Source organism: Microtus oregoni, unplaced genomic scaffold (genome assembly GCF_018167655.1).
Source record: "Microtus oregoni isolate MIOR12 unplaced genomic scaffold, Mior012 000003F_ref0000135, whole genome shotgun sequence".
NCBI lineage: Eukaryota > Metazoa > Chordata > Mammalia > Rodentia > Cricetidae > Microtus > Microtus oregoni.
In genome coordinates, this window is record NW_024543062.1 from 64,825,108 (window position 1) to 64,845,140 (window position 20,033).

The 20,033-nt window shown below is 53.3% G+C and overlaps 1 protein-coding gene across 3 annotated transcripts in view; it reads left to right on the forward strand.

Moving 5' to 3' along the window:
* Syt2 (synaptotagmin 2) overlaps nucleotides 1-20,033 on the forward strand; it is a 113,604-nt gene that overhangs the window by 53,108 nt on the left and 40,463 nt on the right. The window contains exon 1 of one of the 3 annotated variants that reach the window (XM_041648030.1): nucleotides 8,637-8,673. The exons of 1 other annotated variant lie outside the window; for it this stretch is intronic. The gene's annotated coding sequence lies outside the window, so the exon portion shown is untranslated. Of the gene's footprint in view, nucleotides 1-8,636; nucleotides 8,674-9,727; nucleotides 9,857-20,033 lie in introns of those variants that run through there. One more of the 3 variants, XM_041648028.1, reaches the window with a different exon arrangement.

Consider the following 20,033-nt stretch of genomic DNA (forward strand, 5'->3'; position numbering starts at 1 on the left):
GGCTCTGATGAATTAGTGAAGTTGCCTCAGGTCACAGCAGTGAGAAAGCAGCAGGTTCGGGGCCCAAGCCTGGGTTTTTCGTGACATGGCTTCTGCTTTTCCTGAGGACATCCCCCTTCATGGCTAACCCTCATCCCGCTACCCCATCCTCTTGTCTGGATCTCGGGGGAGGAGAGCTGTCAGTTCCATCTGCAGTGACCTTGTGCTCTGGCCTGTTTTGATGGACTTTTGAGAGGTGGGGGCAGCCTCTCTTGGCAGACAGGCGTCCGTCTGTGTTTACTGAGGACCTATACGCTAGGCAGAGTGCCCAGGGAGTCTGGGCAGGGGGTGAGGTCCGAGAGGAAGCAGCTCTGACCCTGTTGACCAGACTCCCTGTCCCTCCGACTTACATGTCTGCAGCTGTCACCTGCTCGGCAGATGGGCTGACTGGCAGTAGCCCTCCCCAGGCTGTTCCCAGATTGGCTCGGTTGTAGCCTGGCTGCCCCTGAGCTACGGCCATCTGTGCCTGAGAGAGACTAAACACCACGAAGGGCAGCTGGGGTTCTCCCAGCCCTTCCAGGTTGTGGGGAGAGAGTTTGGGACCTTGTAGTGCTTATACTGCCTGAGCCCAGTAGGCACCCGAGGGCCAGCACACAAAGCCGGGTCTGTTATCTTTTCTGAGGTGGGAATGCCTACACTTATCCGCCGAGAGCCTCAGCTCCAACCTTGTGTCTAAGCTGTCTCTTTCTGCGTCTTTCTCCCTGTCAGCTAAGTGACCCTGGTGTCTCTCCAGGGCAGCCAGAGTCCTGCCTCAGCTGGAACCCTTCTCTGAGGGAGATGGAAGGGAAGCGTCAAGCAAGAGAGAGAAGTCTGCCCCTGATTTAATGCAGCCCTTCTTTGGATTTATTTTCATAACTGATTGAACTTAGTGTGTTTATTTATTGATAGATAGATAGATAGATAGATAGATAGATAGATAGACTCTTACTGTATAACCCAGGCTGGCCTTGAACTCATGATCCTTGTGCCACAACTGTCGAGGAACTGGGGATTACAGGCCTGTGTTGCTGCACCTGGTCTTCATTGCTTTTCTAAAGGGAAATGCAGAGCCCGCGTTCCCTGACTGTAACAGAAGAGCAGAAGAGGCTAAGAGTAGGGAAACAGTGTGCCAGGCAGTGGGAGAGGGGGGGGGTCCCTGCCGCGTGCATGCCTTCCCCAACCCTTGCAGTTTACAGTGTACTTGGTACTCCGAAAGAAGGGGGCGCTGCGGCCCCCTGCGGAAGTTCATTAGGAGAGAGTGATTGATCCTCCTTGAGCCCAGCCGCATCCAAGCCTCTGTGTGGAGGAGCCTCAAGCCCCGACCCCCAGGGACCGGGAAGCTCAGAAACGCTCTAATTCAACAAACAGTTATGTTCAGTCTGTGCCCGGCATTTATGGAGGGAAAATCAGCCACTTTATGTTCCTCTGACCCAGACCTCCCGTTTTATCAAGAGCAGGGTCCAGGGACTCTTCACTGGCAGGCTGGTATCCCTGATGGGAAGGAGCTGACATATTCCCAGGCAGTCTTGTCACCCCCTTTTGAAGGCCTTTGGATTCATAGTTCCCCAGAAAATGAGGACTTTTGGGATAAAAAACTAACATCCACAACAACAAAAAAAATTGGACCACTGCAATGCAGCACCGCTGAAATGCCGGCTGCCCGGTATAAAACAGGCGGTATAAAACGGGCTCTCTTCCAGCACACCAGGGGCTGCCGCTTCCTCGCCCCCTCTGGCAGCTGCGCTCACAGCCCTGAAGCCCAGGGTGGGAGAAGGGGCTTCAGCTTTCCTGCCACAGAGTTCTGGACTGCACAGGCCGAACTCAGGAGGTGATCATATGACTGCGGACAGGGAGGGCAGCGGACAGGGAGGGCAGCGGACAGGGGTCCAGGCTGGGAGGTGGCTCATGTCAAGGACTCAGAGAACCTGCAGCTAAAACCCATTATGCTCATTGCTGGCTCCGTTCAGAGTGAGATGTGTTTTTAATTTTCTCCACTGTATCAAAAAAAAAAAAAGGTGTGTGTGTGTGTGTGTGCCTTTTCCATCCACCCACTATTAGTATCCCAGCTTAGAGTTGCAAACCTATGGACTATCAGGACTGAAAAGAGCTTAGAGATCACCCTACCCAGTCCCTTTGTCACAGGAGAAGATGCTTAGCCAAGGTCACTCAGCTGGGGCAGAGCTGCGTGTAGGGCCCAGAGGCAAGGCAAGGAGGGATGGAACACGCTGAGGGAAACCCAGCCAGAGGGCTCTCAACAGGGGCCAGTGGCTTCCTCCTGACTCACTAATAAAGTCATCCAGTAGCTATTCAAGGCAGCCGAGAGGTGAGAACAGAATTTGTGTGGTGTGTCCCCTGCCTCCTGCAAGTACACTCATATGTGAGTGTGTACACACGTGTGTGTGTGGGAGTGGGGATGTGCACATTTGATATAAATGTGTGTGTGTGAGAGTGGGGATGTGCACATGTGGATATAAATGTGTGTGTACATGTGTGTATGGGGGAGTGGGAATGTGCACATGTGGATATTAATGTGTGTGTGTGCATGTGAGTGCACACACAAGCGCACACATGAGTAAGTGTTCCAAAGCCCACTCCTCTCCCCAGTGCCACTGTGTACTAGAGCCACTGACAACACTGTCCAAGTGCCAGGAAGCATCTCTGTCATCTGAGCGTGGCTGCAGCCCCCCTCCTGGGCCCTTCACAGCCCTGGAAAGTCCAAGCCCTATCCCTGGCTCAGACCTTCGACTTCCTTCAGTTAGGATCCCAGGTGTGAATCAGACAGAGGGTGTGGGTGTGGATATGTGCATGTGTGTAAAGTCGTCCAGGAGGTCACCTGTGTCAGATCCCCCTAGGTCTAGAGTTACAATAGTTGTGAGCTGCCTGACATGGGAGCTGGGACTCGAACTCCAGTCCCCTGGAAGAGCTAGCCGTACATGCCGAGCCATGTCCCCAGCCCAAATTACTCTGAATGCTTCTCCTTCTCTCCTCTTACACCCAGTCCAATCCCAGAGCCAACCACATCTTTCTCTTTCCATCCCAGGTCACCTGGTCCAGCTTTCAGCATCTCTCCTGGATTATTCAGAGTCCATGCAATCCGCCTACAGTGCACTTTCTTCTCTGCTGTGCGGTTAATTTCTGCCCAGCCTTCAAATGAGGTCAAGCCTTTCTTCCTCCAGGAAGCCCCCTTTAGTCTCCCTGAGAAACCTAGTCGCCTTTGTTACACAGCACTGTCTCATATTTTTTTATTACTTGTTACATCGCAGATATCAAGGCATGTGTGCATGTGTGCGGTGAGTGGCTAGTGTCACCTGTGCAAGCAAGCCAAGCACTCCATGAGGGCACAACTTCGTGTGCTTCTGTCCATCCCTGACTCCTCAGCCAAGCCCCACAGTTGATTCATGGAGCAGACAGTTAACCATAAGTTGCTGAGTGGTTGGAGGAATTGGCAGGTAAACTGAGGCAGGTGAACTCTGATGCCAAGAGTCCAGCCATAAGAACTGGCCTGAATGCAGGGTGCAGTGACTGTCCCCAACCCAGCAGGAAGCTGGTCCGTCAGTGGGGGAGTGTGGGCAGCAGAAAAGTCATGGAGAATGTGTCTTCTTGGGTCATGTGACTGAAAATATTAGACCTTGGGAGCAATTAGTTAAGTTAATTAGCCCATCTATTTAAGCAGCAGCTAAGGCAGCGGGGCCTGAAGACCATTTTGGGAAAGACACTCAATTATTTGCACCAATGTCACCCTAATTTCCCAGTAAGCTTGGCGGTGGCTGGGCAAGGGAAGAGGCTTGAACACTCAATTAATTTCCCCGTTTTGAGGCTGGAATGGGAGGAGGGTGGCTAAAAGCAGGCTGTCCATGCCTGGAGGCCCCGGTGGCCATCTTACCACTGTGTGCTGACCCTTCTGATAAAGACACAGGCTGGGATGTGACCCAGAGAGGGAGAGAGTGAGTTAATCAAAGTCACCCACCAAGTAAGTCAGTGACAGCCAGGTCCCAGGTTCCTGCCTCCCTGTCCAGGACCTCCACTTCACTGCCAGACAGAGTCTCACAGTGTGGCTTACCTGGAAAAAGGTCCTGAAATGAGGCCCCACCGCTGTCCTGGATGAATTCCCTCTCCCTAGTCTCTGATACCAGGTCAGCAGTTAAGGATGACGAAGTGTTTACCATGCGCCTCTGTTGTGCTGGGTGAGTGGGGTAACTGCAAAGAACCCACAATGCACCAGCAAAGCCTCTGGAGACTGACCCTTGTCGGTCTTGACAGAAGGAAGTTCATGCAGTCTGGGTGTTGAGGGTGGGAGTGAGGCGCTCTGACAGGTGACCTAGTGGACCAGAAAGCTGTGCAGGGTGTGGGCAGGGTGTGGGCAGGGTGTGGGCACAGATGCGCTGGAGTCTGGGGCCAGACACATGGGTGCCGAGTGATCAGATGAGCCCATGAGGAAGGGCCTTCATGGTCAGAAAGCCGCACAATGATGCCAGGGGTTTTGTTGCTGTTTGGTTTTTTTCCAGTTAGAAGGATGCCATTGAGACGTCAAACCATATATGCAAAGAGACGAGAGTATTCTGCACCGGGGAGGGACATATTTCCATGGACTGTTAGTTAAGGGCTTGTATTGCTGGCTTAGGAATCAAAACGCAAAAGGAGGAGAGGTGGGAAAGAGAATCAACCAGAGCTGGAGCCCCGTGATCCAGGACAGAATTGAGTCATGGGCTTGGGTTTTTCACTAGGATTCAAGAGTAGGTGACTTCGAAAGGCATGTCTCCTGTCCAGAACCTCTCTCTAAAACTCCACATCTGCACGTCTGAGTGACTGTACGGTATTTCCCCCAGACTGCAGTCCAGGTTTCCAAACTGGGAATGCCCCAAGCCAAACTCCTATCCCACAGTCCCTCTGCACTCTGGTGATAGACTCCACTCTTACTGCAGAGCCCTAGAATGCCCTGCGTGCCCAGCTCTCCCTTGCTTCCCAGGGCAACATCTTATTCAGCTGGAGCCTTCTAGTCATGCAAGTCCATCCTGCCTTTTATGCTCACACTGCACTGCCAGGGGCCACCTCTGTCATCTGTCCCATACCTGTGCAGCACTGGCTGCGTTCTGTCTGGGGCTCCCTGGCTGCCCCACCTCCAAGCCTAGCCCTGATGTAAGCCTTTACAGTAACTCATTGCTCACAGTTTGACCTCCAAGGCCCTTTGAGTTCATGCCCCTGATGATCCCTGAGTCCCATTCCATTTCCCATGACTCCTTCCCACCCTGCTCGGCCTCCTGAACGAGGCTGAACATCCTTGCCTTCTCACTGGAATCAGCAAAAGGTGGGCTCTGGGTGCCAGTGAGAGGCTGTCTGCCTTGGGAGTTTCTCCAGAGCAGGCCCTGCTGAGGTCCCAGGGATGCGCCCCATCCTATGGGCGCACCCCATCCTGCAGCTCCTGTGCCTCCCTCCGCTAGTAGGGACTGTGACCTACAGTTTGTCATTCCCAGGCCTGGTAGAGTGTGTGTGACACACAGTGCATCCTCGGGAATGCTTATGCAAAGAATGTGGGACAGAAAGTTCCAGGTTGCTTCTCTTTTTCTCTGCAGGAAAAATCCAACTGTACTTACACAGGCTGTGTGGGTGTTCTGACCACTAGATGGCAATAGCGGTCACCGTGTGTGGGCTAGCCCTTCCCGCCCCCTCACTCAGGTGGTTAGGCTTGCCTGGTACCGCACTCCCACAACAGTGGAACTTTTAACTTGTCTTTTTGAACTCTCTGGAGAGAGGCTCAGTGCACAGCTCCAATTTCCTTTTCCTCTTCAGGGCCCCTTTGCCAAACGTTCTCTGCATAGGTGACCTGGGAATTGCTGCTCATGTCTAGGAAAAGCCCTCCTTGGGGAGATCTAGAGATCCTTTTTGAGTACAGCTGGAAGTGAAGCTGTGACAGGAAGATACTAAAATTGGCGGCACAGTGTTGGACTATCCTGTCTCTCTCGGGGAAGTGGGTGGCTGTCCCAACCCACAGATCAGGGCTCGAATCCTGGCTTGGGCCCTGGCTCTGGAGGCTGGAGCAAGTCCTTTGCCTTTTGGGAGTTTTAGTTTTCTCAACCGTGAAGCTGGATGCTTCTGGGTCTGGGGGCTTAGTGACTAGAATGGGTGGAAGGAGGGAGGGGACGTGAAGGAGGAGAGGGTCTCTGTCCGCCCTTGTGATGGTCCTGGTGGCATCTGCAGGAGTTGAAGCTCTTTGCGAGGACTCTCACCTCGCCTTTATCCCTCTGCCCTTGTTCCTGGGAAGCCTGGGGTGGGGTGGGGGCTAACTTCCAGCAAGGGATCTTCTGCACGCAGGGAACCAGCTGTGGTGTGCTCCTGGGGTAAAGCCTGGGGGGAATGCAGAGCGGGGTTTCAGGGCACCCCTTCTGTGCACGATCCCCACCCCCATTCCATCCCAGAGCTCTGGAAACAGGCAGGGGGCATGCTGCTTAGATGCAAAAGAGGCAGGGCAGCTCCCTGTCGGTTTGGGCGGGGCTTAGAGCTGCTATCTCGTTGGACCTGAAGGGAGACACTTTGCTCACAGCACGTTTACTTATTTGGGAGTGACTTTGGTGTGAAGGAGGCAACAGCCCTTTCCCCGGCCACTCCTGGGTCAGACAAGGCGTGGCCATGACTGGGAGTTGGGTTGGTTTGAGCTGGCACCTGGGGCCACCTCAGGATGAATGCAGGAAACTGGTGGCAGCCTTGAAGGGGTGAAGCCAGGTGAAGAGAAGAGCAGGTACCAGCTGCAGTCTGCTTTTCCCCAGGAAGTCTAGGACAGAAGTCAGGGGCTCTCGAGCCACTAAGTGAGGTTACGGAAAGGGGAGATATGGCAGGCGAGGATTCAGTGTCCCAGGCAGAAGCTGGAAGTAGAGGAAGGCTTGATTCCTCCACCAGCGGGAGCGAGCATCTATAGGGAGTGCCTTAGGCTCTTTACACCCACCATTCCCTTAGTCCTTAGGGTAACAGACCCGCTTTATAGTTAAACTCTGATGTTGCAGGTGAGGGGCTGCATAGTCAAGTCACACACCAGGTACCTGTGGCAAGCCCTGGCATTTAAGCATTTGAGGACACTTAGCCTCCTGCCTGTACTTACTGAGGATTCTCTCTCTCTCTCTCTCTCTCTCTCTCTCTCTCTCTCTCTGTGTGTGTGTGTGTAAGTGTAGGCTAGATCAACGGAAGGCCTCTCAGGGAGACTACAGTTAAGAGTATAAAGGGTGAAAACAGGAGGGGGAGGGGCAGGAAACTGAGGCTAGCAGTGCTGGGGGTGGGGCTGACATGGTGAGAGGGTGAGGGGAAAGAGGGTAGTGCCCAGTTCTGAGAGCACAGCATGTGCCAAGGTCCTGCAACAGGGCAGAGCATGGCCCTTTTAGGTCCTACAGGGTAGTGTAGACAGCTGAGGGCAGAGATGTGGGCAAGGGTAGAACCCGGTGAAACTGGAGCGTGGGAAGGGGGCGGCACCTTGAGGCTCTGGAGCAGGAAACTTGCAGGAAGACCAAGATGGAGGACAATTGGGTGGGAGGAGTACCTGGGGAGGAGGGGGAGGATATAGACCAAGATGGAGGACAATTGGGTGGGAGGAGTACCTGGGGAGGAGGGAGAGTGTATAGATATGTACTTAGCCCATGTGGACTAGGGAAAGATCAGCATCTAGAATCACAAGGCTCAGCCTTGGGCCACCATGACTCCTTGGTTGAGTCACCCACATTTTGAGGGACATCTATTCCTGCCTCACTCTGAAGCCGCCAGTATGAGTTTGTAAAACAGTTTGTTCTTAGCACCCCTGTAGGGAAGGGAGCCAACTGTAGATGCCATTCTCAGAGGCCACGCCCCCCAGCTCCCTGCCTGCAGATAACAACTCTTTCACATACCAACAGAATTCTGCTGTCCCTCCACCCTAGGAGGGCACAGGCACGTGGAGACGGCCTGTAAACAGGTATTCAGCCTTACAGCTGGACGTCTCTGATTTAGACCCAATCGCACGGCAGCAGTTTTGAGTAAGCTCCAGGCATCTTTCATGTTACCCATTCCCACCATGCAGGTGTGGGTCCTCTAGGGCAGGATGCTGTTGGGCACTCCTAGCTACAGGAAACCCTGTATTCTAATCTGAGAGCATCCCCTAGTACTCTGTATATTCTGACCTTGAACTCTGGACCCTCAGGTCACGCTTTCTTTCTGAAGAATGGCCACCTGGGAGCACCCTTCCCAGCATCCCCGTGCAGCCCCTGCCAGGTGTCCAGACACATGCATGCTCTTGCCCAGGCATGCTGCCCAGAATCCCCCAGAGTTAGCTTTTCAGTAGCCTAGGGGCCTTCAGCAAGCAGCGCCATTCTAAAACAAGGTACTAGCCCCCACAAAGAGCAGCAATGCTGCATGAGCCCGCAGTCGCTGGGCTAGGCGTCATGGCATACAGTCTTGGGGCTGGGGACAGGGAGAGGAAGAAGAAGGGGTTGATGGTAGATTGGGAATTTCCCATCTCCCCCAGGTATGCCCTGGGAAACCCTGGAAAACCTAAACCAGTTCTCCCAGCACACATCTGATCACTTCCTGCTGCTGGTCCTGAATTTGTGTTACTTAGTGTCCTGAACAGGAGGGGAGGGGAATGCTGCGGCAGAAGGTGGAGCAAGCTGGACGGACTTGAGCCAGGGTGGGATGGTCTTGGTAAGCCTGAGTTGCCACTTGAGGAGTGGGCTCTTAGCAGCTGGGTGTGTGTGTGTGGGGGGGGGGGTGGTGGCAAGTGAGCGTGAGGCACAAGGCAAGACCAAAACACTGGGGAAGAAAGGGCACCCCAGTTCCAAGCCTCCCTGTCACTTCCTACTCTGTATCCCCAATCGGGGTTTGTGGAAGCCTTACCTAGCCCAAGAAGCAAGCAAGATTTGGGGCAAGCAGGGAGAGCTCCAGGAGACTACCCTTTCAAGGATAGCTTCTCTTCTTCCGCATTCCCCCTCCCCCTAGTTACCTATGGAAAGCCCCCATCCCTCCCCCACCTTGTCCTGTCTCCACCCTCTAGAGATCTGGTGCAGTGACCCCTCGACTACACCCCCTCCTTCCCTCTCTTCGGTGTACGCCTTTTGTTCCCCCTCCCTTCTCTTTTTTCCCTTGACTCAGGAAAACCTTGATCAGTATCCCTGAAGCACGTCACTCCTCTCCCCTCTTCCCCGCAGTTCTGACAGGCGGGGGTCCCCTTCTCTCAATCCCCTCCCCCAACCACTGTTCAGCACCGAGAAGCTTGGAAAAGCTTGCGGTGGCGGGGCGGCTGGGGAGTGTCGTAGGAGGGCACTGTGCGAGCGGGCGGCGGGGATTCTCCGCAGAGCCAGAGCTGGGGGAGCCCCATGCGGTTCCAGGATCTGAGCTGCCCGGCCGGAGAGCTGGGGGAGCCCCATGCGGTTCCAGGATCTGAGCTGCCCGGCCTGCAACTTCTGAATGGCTGCGTGGGGTTAAACCTCTCTGCCCGGTGATTCTAGGCAGCATCTTTCCGGGATGGCCCCTTCTCTGCCACCCTCTGCATACTGTCCTGGCTGAAGAAAGGGGCTTGGGGGGTGCAGGTGCAGGTCCTTGCTCCCCAGGATCCGGATCGGGATCAGGATCGGGGATCGCCTCTGAGGGGCCGCACGCGCGTGTGCAGGCGGATGTGAGGCGCATCTCAATTGGCGGGCGGGGGAAGCGGATCAGGTTGTTACTACTGCAGAGCGCGCGAGCGAGCGAGCGAGGGAGCGGGAGGAGAGCCGCAGCGCTGGCCGGCCAGCGCGGGAGTGGGAAGAGGGGACCTGGACTTCGGGGCGGCAGGCTCCCGCTGCCTTCTCCACCACCAGCCCACGCTGATCAGCTCCCGGAACGTCCCTGGGTAAGAGGGAGCTCAAGCAGGACACCCTGCGAGGCCATCCCATGCCGCCCCGCAGTCCCAAGTGAGGCCACACCCAGGACACCAGCAGCTTCCCAGGGCCTGGTGCTAGACCCCTGATGCTGGGTCACCAAGTGAGACCATGACTTTCTGGGTTTGGCATTTGACTAAGGTATAAACTAAGTGCAAGACCATCCCCTGGTGAGATCGGGCTCCGGAAATCCACTTGTTTGTCCCGGGGGAGATGTCCTGAATATCTTAGGAACCTCTCCACCTCGACCTGTTCTAGTGCTGTGCCTAGGATAGCGCATCTGTGCTGGGACAGGGAGCTCGCTAGGAAGCGAGGGCACTCACAGCTTAGAAACCGTGGGAAGAAGTACCCTGGAGGGCGGATGAGTGGGTATGCGGTGAGAAGCTTGAGCAGGGCGTGGGGGACCCTGCTCGCCCCCGCCGCAATGAGGATGAATTGGAGGATTCCACGTGCGTGCATGGTGGAGCTTTGGAGCCCCCTGGCGCAGAGCGGAGCGCAGTGGGGGTGCTGGCACTCCGCAGAACGCAGGACTCTCTGTCCTTTGCACCCCTTATGGGCCTGATCTTTTCAGACGAGACTCTGCGGTCATGTTTTCTGCCCCGTTCTCTCCCCAGAACTTTTTCATCCTCCAACCAGTGTCGTGGCTTTGTGCATTGGAGGAATCAGTATTCTCAAGGATCCTGGCCGGCAGCCATGGACCTAGGAGAGGCCCAGGAGAAGGGGAGAGTGGGCAGCAGCGCTCTACTGAATTTGCTGTGTGACCTTGGACAAATGGTGGACCTCTGGGAGTCTCAGTAGGATGTAGGGGGTTTGTGCACCACACAGGAAGGGGAACGATGCAGGGGAGAATGAGGAGGAAGGCGCCCATGGTGAACGAGCCCATGAGTACGCCTGCCGAGCTTCTGTGTCTGGGAATTCACTGCCTTGGATTCTTGGCCTCTGCAGAGAGCACTGTGCAGGCACACTTGAGGGGGAGGGGGTGGCAGTGTGAAACTCTGAACTCAGAACCCCAGGGGGAGTCAGAAGGCTTCTATTCTGACCTGTTTGCTGACCTTGAGTAACTAACTCATTTACCACGCTGGGCCTTAGTCTTTTGATCTGGAATTGGGGATTTGAGGCATGTGAGGATCTGGGGTCTCTCCAAGCCTGACACCTGCTGTCCCAACTTAAGGGGAAGAGGAAGCAGGCACAGAAGGCTAGCCTCTTAACCTTCCCAGTGGGTGGAGGCCTACAGCCTGTCCTCTTACCGCTGTTCCTCATAGAGTCTTCAGCCTGGGAGGAAGGCAGGCCCGAGTCAGCCCAGAACTGCGTACCCACCCTCTGCACAGGTATAGCCTTCCTGGAGAGCGGGTCCCTGGGGTGGATAGGCGTTTCAGAGGCTTCTCAAGGTCATGCTGCCTGCTCTGCTGTCCGGTCACCTCAAGAGTCCCCTGCTTAGGAAGCTCTCCAGCGTGAGATGTCACAGCCCACTGCCTAGCCTGGAATGCCTGTACATCTCACTGAGGTTCTCGGGAAGAACCTGTTGGGACTTCAGCTGAAATGAGTCCCTAGCCTGGCACTGGGTCTCAGGTGCTGTAGCAAGACTCCTGGGTGAAAACAAGAGAGTTAGGTTGAGTTCACAGGCTCTGCTTTCCCATTGTGTGAGCCTATGTGTCCTTGGACAAACCTCTTCCCCACCTGCTTATGAAGAAAGTCGAGCCAGAGAATGCCCCAGAACCCATCCATCTCCAAAGACTGTCTGGAGGTTAGGGTTGGTGCCTGAATACCAGAAGGGTGTTTGATGGGAGCAGATGGCTTCTGGAACTCCCAATGCATGGCTCCTCCCTGCTTCCTATCCCCAGAGATGCCTTGAGTCATACTCTAAGAAATAGGACCCCTTTCCCGGGCTCTGCCTCTGGAGACCCCATTCTGCTGGCTACTACTCGGTGACCTTGAGTGAGTGCCTTTATATCTCTGCACTTCAGTGACTTCATCGTCAAAACATAGAGATAAAGGTGACAGGATTCTAGTGTTCCTATGGCGATTAAAGAAGAAACATGGGAAGTGCTTAATACAGTGTGGCTCCCAGCAGAGCCAAAGAGACATGGCCATTATTCATTGTATCAGTCAAAGCCCTGGGCAAGCAGGCAGTGGGGCAGCTGGGAGCAGTGGCCACGGGGGGCAGGGTGAGGGCTAGGGAACTTGCAGTATGATCAACCCCAAGGAGCCCAAAGCTTCCCCAGGGTGTGGGAGCAGCTGTCCCTGTCCCTTCAGCCACCAGGCACTGTGCAGTAGGAGCTTCATGGGGAGGAGACCCTGACTTTACATTCTCACTTCCTTCACCTCAGTTCTGCCTTCTTCAGCCAATACCGCTTCTGGTCTCTCCTGTGCTTATGACAGAACCATCGAGGAGTGAGCTAACTGATGGCTGGAGGGGCCAGGCTGGATGTCTTGAGAGCACAGAAAAGAGACCAGGAGGACTGTCAGGGTCCGGAGGCCACACTGGACTGTGCAGGCGTGATGCGAGGGGAGAGGAGGGGCAGGGTTTACCCCCCACACTTGTTGTGTGTGCTAACATTCTCTCTGGGTCTCAGCTTCCTGCTGTGAAGTGGAAGGCCAGCTAGGAGAATCAGTGCTGGTCCTGTTGGCTGTTGGGAGGTTTGTTGGGGTCATTCAGGCATCTAATGTTCACGTCCCTTGGTGTCCATCTTGTGACTGAGCTAGGGAGAGATGATGACCATGTCCAGCGAGTCCTGATGGCTAAGATTAGAGGTTCCTTAGTAACTGTGGATTTAGGCCAATTCTTTTATGTCTCTGAGCCTCATTTGTCTCATCTGTGAAATGGGGATCATGTTCCTTGCCTTTTAGGGTTCTTAAGAACACATGGGGATAATTTATGTAAAATTCGTGGAATCCTCGTGGAATTTAGGCATACCTACTGTTACCATAGGCACTGCCTGGGGCTCTCGGTCATACAGAGGGAGATCAGAGTTCACTGTCTTGTAGCTGATGCCGTACACAGGAATTCAAGAGTGTACTGTGGTTCCTCTGTCCTTGGGCTCTGCACCCTGGAGTGTGCCTGCCCTGGGCACAGGGCCTCTGGTGGGGAAACTCAGCCATGGGATGACTGGCCGAATGAGGTTGTCTGTGAGGAGAGAGGGGCAGCACCCTTCCATTCAAGGTTCCTGTGAGACAAGGCTGAGGAATGAAGTCTTGGAGGAAATGCAGATGGAGCCAGGGCGTTGCTGCGCGGGGGTTATTGGGTAAGGGGACGTCAGAATTGGGCACCCAGATGGGCCTGGGGGGCCGTCTCCATTCATTCCTTTAGCTCTGACTGTGGGCACTGAGACGCAGAGGGAGAGCTCCTTGCCCAGTATCACACCAAGTGTTAGGACCGGCGGCGGAGCTGAGTCAGCACTTTGGGGCCCTCGCTCTCTCCTTCCATCTTCCTCCTTAAGCAGAAGACAGTTATTTTCCATTTCTTATAGCATCAGAGCACGAGGTACAGCGCTTTGAAGGCAGGAAGGACAGCGGGTCCTGAGAAGGAACCTTCTTGTCGATGAGACTGTTGAGTTCTTAGGAGAATACAGGGCTAGCACGAAGTTCCCCGGTGCCAGTCCAGATCTCCACAGGCACACCAGCCACCCCGTTCCTCCCCTCTCAATCTAGACATGCTGCCTGCAGCAGCAGGGCAGCCAGAACGTGAGAATAAGCCCACGTGGGCTTGGAAGTGGAGACAAAACAAAGGCCAAAGGACAGACATCTGATTCTAAGGCTGGCTCTGATTTCTTGACCCATCTGGGATGGCTGCTGCCGGGAGCTGCCAGCCTGCCAGCCTGCTCTGCCTCCCAGAGGAAGACCGCAGTCAGGGCTTTGCTCTTAGTTCCACCGCTGGCCGAGTGAAAGAAAGTCAATATTTGCCCAGCGGCAGAGGACAGCAGGACTCGGGTGGGGGCAGGGAGGGTAGCGTCGGGGACCCAGTCTTGCTTCCTATGGGCTCCCCATAGTGAATAACCCTTTGTGTGTCGGGGTGCACCCTGAGCTGGTCTGGTCTGGCCCACACGTCCTGGCAACCCTCTCCCCCTAATAGGTTCCCTTTATTGTAAGCAGATGCCTCCCCAGCTTCTGCCCCCTGGAGAGATGGGATTTGAGGCTTTTGTAGACAGGCCTGTCAGCAGATGGCCCATTGAGCAGCCTGCAGAAGACACTGCAAAGGCGCAGAAAGGCAGGCTTTCTTATCTGGGTCTCCAAACCCAGGGACAGATGTGCGTGTCCTTGGCAGGTCAGGAGAGGCAGAGACGCCTTCTCTTTTGCCTTTGTCACGCCACCTTTGCATGGTTTCCTCTCACAATCCTGCTCCATTTTCTCTGACCTGAAGTTGCAGAGGGGCCGGAAGAGGACAGGATCATGCCGCCTCCCTCCGCTGAAATGACATTCTTGGACCCATGGCAGCTGCCAACTGTTTGAATGGCTTCTTTTGATTTACGTGGCTCGTGGACTCTTGTCATAGCAATTTAACAAAGGGTGCGTTTGGAGGCAGATGTGGTTTTTCTGCGCTAACAGGGCTCTTCTCCAGCGGGATGGTCTCTGTGAGGGATAAGGAGGGGCTTCAGCTGTGGGAATCCCCAGAAGTTAGTGAATCTGCAGGACTTGGGTGGGTACCCATGGGAGGTGATTAGCTCAACTTGCCCACTTTCTGAGATCTGGCAGCATTGTTACCTGACCCTAGAATAACACTGGTCTCAGCCACCAGCCCCAGCAGGAGAGATCATCAATAGGAGTGTTGCTTCTATCAAAGCTGCTGCTTGCAGTGTGGTGGATGAGGTTGCCAACTCCAAGTGTGCCTTCAGCTCGGACTTGAGGGTAGCTGCCTGCCAGGGACAGATTGCAGCCTGGCCCCTGACCTTCCCTCCGACATGAGGCTCCCAGCACTAGCACACTTCCTGACTCCTGTGACTCCTGGAACCCACGGGATCTCTGGCCATCTTGAGTGTGACTGGACCCAGTGGCCGACTGGTGTTAAGGCTAGGTATTCGGGTGGATGGCCGGTGTGCAAATTCCAGCTCCTCCAGTGTTTTGTCAGGGGGGCTTTGACTAAACTATTTTAATATCCTAGTTTCCCTGTGTGTAAAAGTGGAAATAAAGTAGTCTGAAACCCATAGGAGTGATGTGAGGATTTACCGTATTAATATTTACCTAGATCCTGGAAGATATTAGAAACATGAAGATGACACTGTAAGATGCATCCGGGATCACTGTTGGGTGTTTCCTAAAACAGAAGAGAGCATGTTGAAGAGAAGGGCTGAGTGCTGGGAGTGGGTGAGGCAAGATGCGAGGGAATTTGATAGGAAGGATGGAGTATGGCCGACCGCCCATGAGCGATTGTAGACAAATTACAGCTCTCCACTTACCTTGGGTCTCAGTAGTGCCCTCTTAAAAACGCAATGAAGGAGGTCGGTCTTCCCACGTCTCCCCCAGTGTTCTGCGATGCATGACGGTCTGGCAGAGCCAGCAGGCCTGGCACACCCACAGGATGGCCTCTTCCTGCCTCCCTTCTGGACACACGCAGATGTCCTGACTGAGCCCCTGGCACCAGACCTCGTGGGCTGGTCTCCCAGTGAGGCTGTTTGGCTTCTTGGGTGGCTTTGGCTGAATTTGGTTGCTCATTTTCTGGTTTTCATTTGTCCAGGGAAAGGCTTGGTGGTTTTGTGCTCAGAAGTGCCAAGACAAGGCACTGCCATACTGCTGAGCCCTGATGGCAGAGCAGAGAGCAAGGCAGAGGTTCTCCCTTCAAGCCTGAATGCCCTGGCTGAGAGCCCTGGACAGGCTGAGGTGAAGCCTTCCCCTCCTTACCCTGCCAACAGCACAGGGTGGGCGGCTCAGGATCAAGACCTTGGTTCCACATCACATCCGGCATCTTTGCTGTTTGGAGAGCACCTGTCCCTTTGCTTCCTGAGATGGGACAATTAGCCGACAGAATCTCTGACAGTATGAGATTGACGATTAGGCCACAGGCCTCTCATAGATCCCCTGCATCTACCAAAGACTGTGAGGTGACCAGGCTGTCCACTCCCAAAGCCAGCAACTCGGAGATGCCCACTGCCCCTTAATTCTTTACCTGGTCATGTGGGGTGACTGGCAGGCTGGAAGAGGGGAGTGAATTATTTCAGAACTACTCAGGGCCTTAGAAAGGACTCCTAGGGATCACTCCCCACATGTCTCCCAAATATAATCTCATCAAGAGCCCCAAATATGAAGTTGCCTGGCCAAGGTCACTTCTAAAGTCAGCCGTGAACTCATGACTTGGAGTCAGCTGTGCCCCATTCCCCAAGTCTCACTAGATGAGGTTTCAACATTGGCTAGTACTATGGGGTTCTCCTCTGGTACTTGTCTCCTATGACCTTGAATCTCTCTATATATCATCCTTACGTTAGTTGGACGTGTTTGGGCTAGATAACAGGTAGAATTTCCCTTGTAGCATCCTTGGTATGGATGATAGAGGCTCCCTTACTAAACACACACACACACACACACACACACACACACACACACACACTTGAGACAGTGTGTCTCCATATAGTCCAGGTTGGTCTCAAGTTTGCCATGTGCCCTAGACTGGTACTGAACTCACTGTGGAGCCTGGGCTGGCTTCAGACTTGCGGTACTTCCCAGTGTCAGGATTAGAGGTGTGAGCTACCAAACCTGACTCTTCCTAGATGTTCAAGGGAAGATGTAGTCTTCCATGAATCTGGGCTGATTTTCCATAGGGAAACTTCAGAGATGAGCCCTGGACTTGAAGATTTATCGGACAGGGTCAGAGTGCCTGCTGTCATGACTGACAGCCTGACAGCCTGAATTCCATTCCTGGAACATACGGTGGGGAAAAGAGAGTCTACTCCAGCAAGCTGTCTTCTGACCACACATGCGCTGTGGTTTGTGCACCACCCCCATACACAAACATGAACACACAAATAAATAAATATAATAACTTTTTTCCAAGTGCCGATAACTTTTTTCAGGCCCTGAACCTGGCTTTGAGCCTCATTTCTGTTGTTTTCTTTAAAAAACAGTTGCCAGGTAGTGGTGGTACACACTTTTAATCCCGGCACTTGAGAGGCAGAGGCAGGTGGATCTCTGTGAGATAGAGGTCAGCCTGGTCTACAGAGCGAGTTCCAGGATAGCCAAGGCTGCACAAAGAAATCCTGTGTCAATATAACAAAACAAAACAAACAAACAAAAGATTGTGTACTTCTCTGGCTTTGAACTTAGTAGGTAGCCAAGAATCCCTTGGATTTGTGCTCCTGAGTCTCTGCCTCCTGAGTGCTGAGAGCACAGATGAGCTCTGTCTGCCCAGTTTTACATGGTGCTGGGGATAGGACTCCACCAGGTCCTGTGTATACTAGGCCAACTGTCTACCCCCAGCCCCAGCCTATCTTCTGAGCCTCACTTCTAAAATGGGATTGGTGCTACTTATAGGAGTTTCTAAATACCTACCTCCTTTAAAAACAGCTTGATTGAGATGTTGTTCACATGCCAAAGCAACTCACCCATTTTAAAATGCACACTTCAATGATTTACCTTCACCATACTCAATTTCAGAACATTTCTTTCTCTCCTCTCTCCCTCTCCCCCGTCTGTCTGTCTGTCTGTCTGTCTGTCTCTCTCTCTCTCTCTCACACACACACACACACACACACACACACACACATACACACACACACACACACACACACTCACCAGAAACTTTCCATTGTTCCAGCCCTAACCGGCTCATAACTGGCTTTCTGTCTCTAACGTTGCCCCTCTGGATCTTTATGTAAACTGAGTCACTCACTGTATGACAGTGCTCCAGTCCTCCCCTACACTGGGCGGGGCTTCCTTCCTCTCTCCCGATAGCATCTAGATGTGGACAGGCATTGTGTTCATAGTGTCAGTTGACAGGCATTCGGCCTGACACTTCCCAGCTCCGGGATACCGAGATGCTAGGAGCACTGGGGCAGAGGCTGTCAGGACAGTATTTTCATCTCTCTTGGCTACATACCTAGCGTTGGAATTGCTGTGTGTTCACTATTTACTTTTTAAAATAGACCTTTGATTACGTGTTTGTTTATTTGTGGGAGCACATGTCACGGTACTCATGTAGAGGTCAAAAGGCAACTCACAGGAGTCGGTTCTTCCACCATGGGGGTTCTGGACTCAAAGGCAGTCATTAGGCCTGGCAGCAGGAACCTTTACTTGGTGAAGCATCCTGTTGGCCTGATGGATGGATGGATCAATTGATTGATTTAGAGTTGTGGAGACCAGGTTGGCCTTGATCTCACAGAGATCTGCTTCTCTCTACCTCTTAAGCGCTAGAGTTAAAGGCACATTGATACCACATCTGGCTGAAATTTGCTTTATGTGTGTATATGTATTTGTGCATGTTTACATGTGTGCGTGATACCTGTGGAGGCCAGAAGAGGGTGTCAGATCCCCTCTAGCTGGAGTTACAGGTAATCATGAGCTGATTGGTATGGGTGCTGAAAGCCACAACTGTATCCTCTGGAGGATCAGCAAGCACTCCTAACCACTGAGCCATATTCCCAGTTCGAAGGATTTATTCTTAAGTGGTGTGTTTATATCCCAAGGACCTACTATGAGTATTCATGTGGACTAGCTCCTTAATCAACACAAGTGCTATAATCATCTTCATTTTTCCAAGAGAGGAAACTGAGGCATCATTTGCAAGACCTTCACTTAACAGAGTCAGGATTTGGATGCTAGACTCTTACTTGCCTGTGTGGGCAGAGTGAGAGAGCACTGATAGCTCCGGCCAGGCTACGGAAGGTGCCTCCATAACTCATGACTGAATCCTGGCATGGTGACCAGACACTCTCTGTTTCTCTTTCTGACCACAGTGTGGTTTTAGGAATTTATTTGACCCTCAGTTCAGTTCCCTTGGAAACATAAAGCATTCAGCATGGCATCCAATAAGAGGTAGGCATGTTGGAGAGCAGAGTATCATGGAGTCTGGTCCTGGCTCCCTTGAAAGTGGCCTGGCCTGGAAGGGAAGGGATTTCCATCTGTGTGCCTTGGTTTCCCCATTGTTCGGTGACAGCTAGAATAATCAGTGCTAAAGTCCTCTCAGTCCCTATGCTCTGTGTAAGCTTCATGCTCCCGGCAGCCCAGGTCTGGATATCTCAGCAGACCTCTTCAGCAGGATGACAAGCCCGGACCATGTGGAAGAGCTCGGAGCCTACCCTAAGCCTCCCTTCCATCACAGGCCTGACTGTAGGCAGGGACCTCCTGTGGCCAAATATTCTCTAGGAGTTCCTTCTGCCTATCCCTGCCCTGTCCCCTCTGTAGTGACTGCAGTCACCTCCTGAGGCTGGCTCAGCCCCTGATATGTATTCACTAGAGGGATGGCTGAGTGTCATGGATGCCCAGCATGTGTCCTTTGCCTGGGATGTTCCTTGATATCAAGTCAGTGGTTCTGATCCCCAGGGCACCTTCCCCATCTCTTTCTTAGTGAAAGCATGGAGTGTATTCCGGGACATGCGTGTCCCCAATGCTCTGTACTCCGCACTCGCGCCAGCCGGCTCACCTCGTGTGTTTCAGTGGGACGTGCAGAGTGCTGCCGTTAGCCCTGTGTGCTAGAGTGTGAAGGATCTCTATTTTATGGCTGAGGAAACAAGCTAAGGGCAGAGGAAGGACCTCTCCAAGGTCACCATGCTGGAAGGAGGCAAGGGGGGAGGATTTGAGTGAAGGCCCTCTAGTGCTGATGCCTGTGGTACCAGACTGAGAGAGGTGGTGTTGAGGGTCCTCAGGGGGATGCCCGGAAGGGCCAAGGGTGCCATCTCCGGGCAGCAGCACTCTGCATTCATCTAGAGTTCTTGTCTCTTTAACATTGAACAAAACAGTGGTCCATTAGACTATGTGAGTGTCTTCTTCTGAACCATAGTCTCCCCTCCCTTTCCCTCAGTATTTTATTGTTTTGTTTGATTTTTTTTTGTTTGTTTAAAACAGAGTCTCCTGTAGCCTAGGTTGATCTCAAATTCTGTGTAGCCCAGGCTAGCTTTGAGCTCCTGATTTTCCCACCTCCATTTTCCAAGTCCCGGGATAACAGGCGTTCACAGTCACACCAGGCTTACGTTTTTAGAGATAGTGTCTCATTAACTAGCCCAGGCTGGC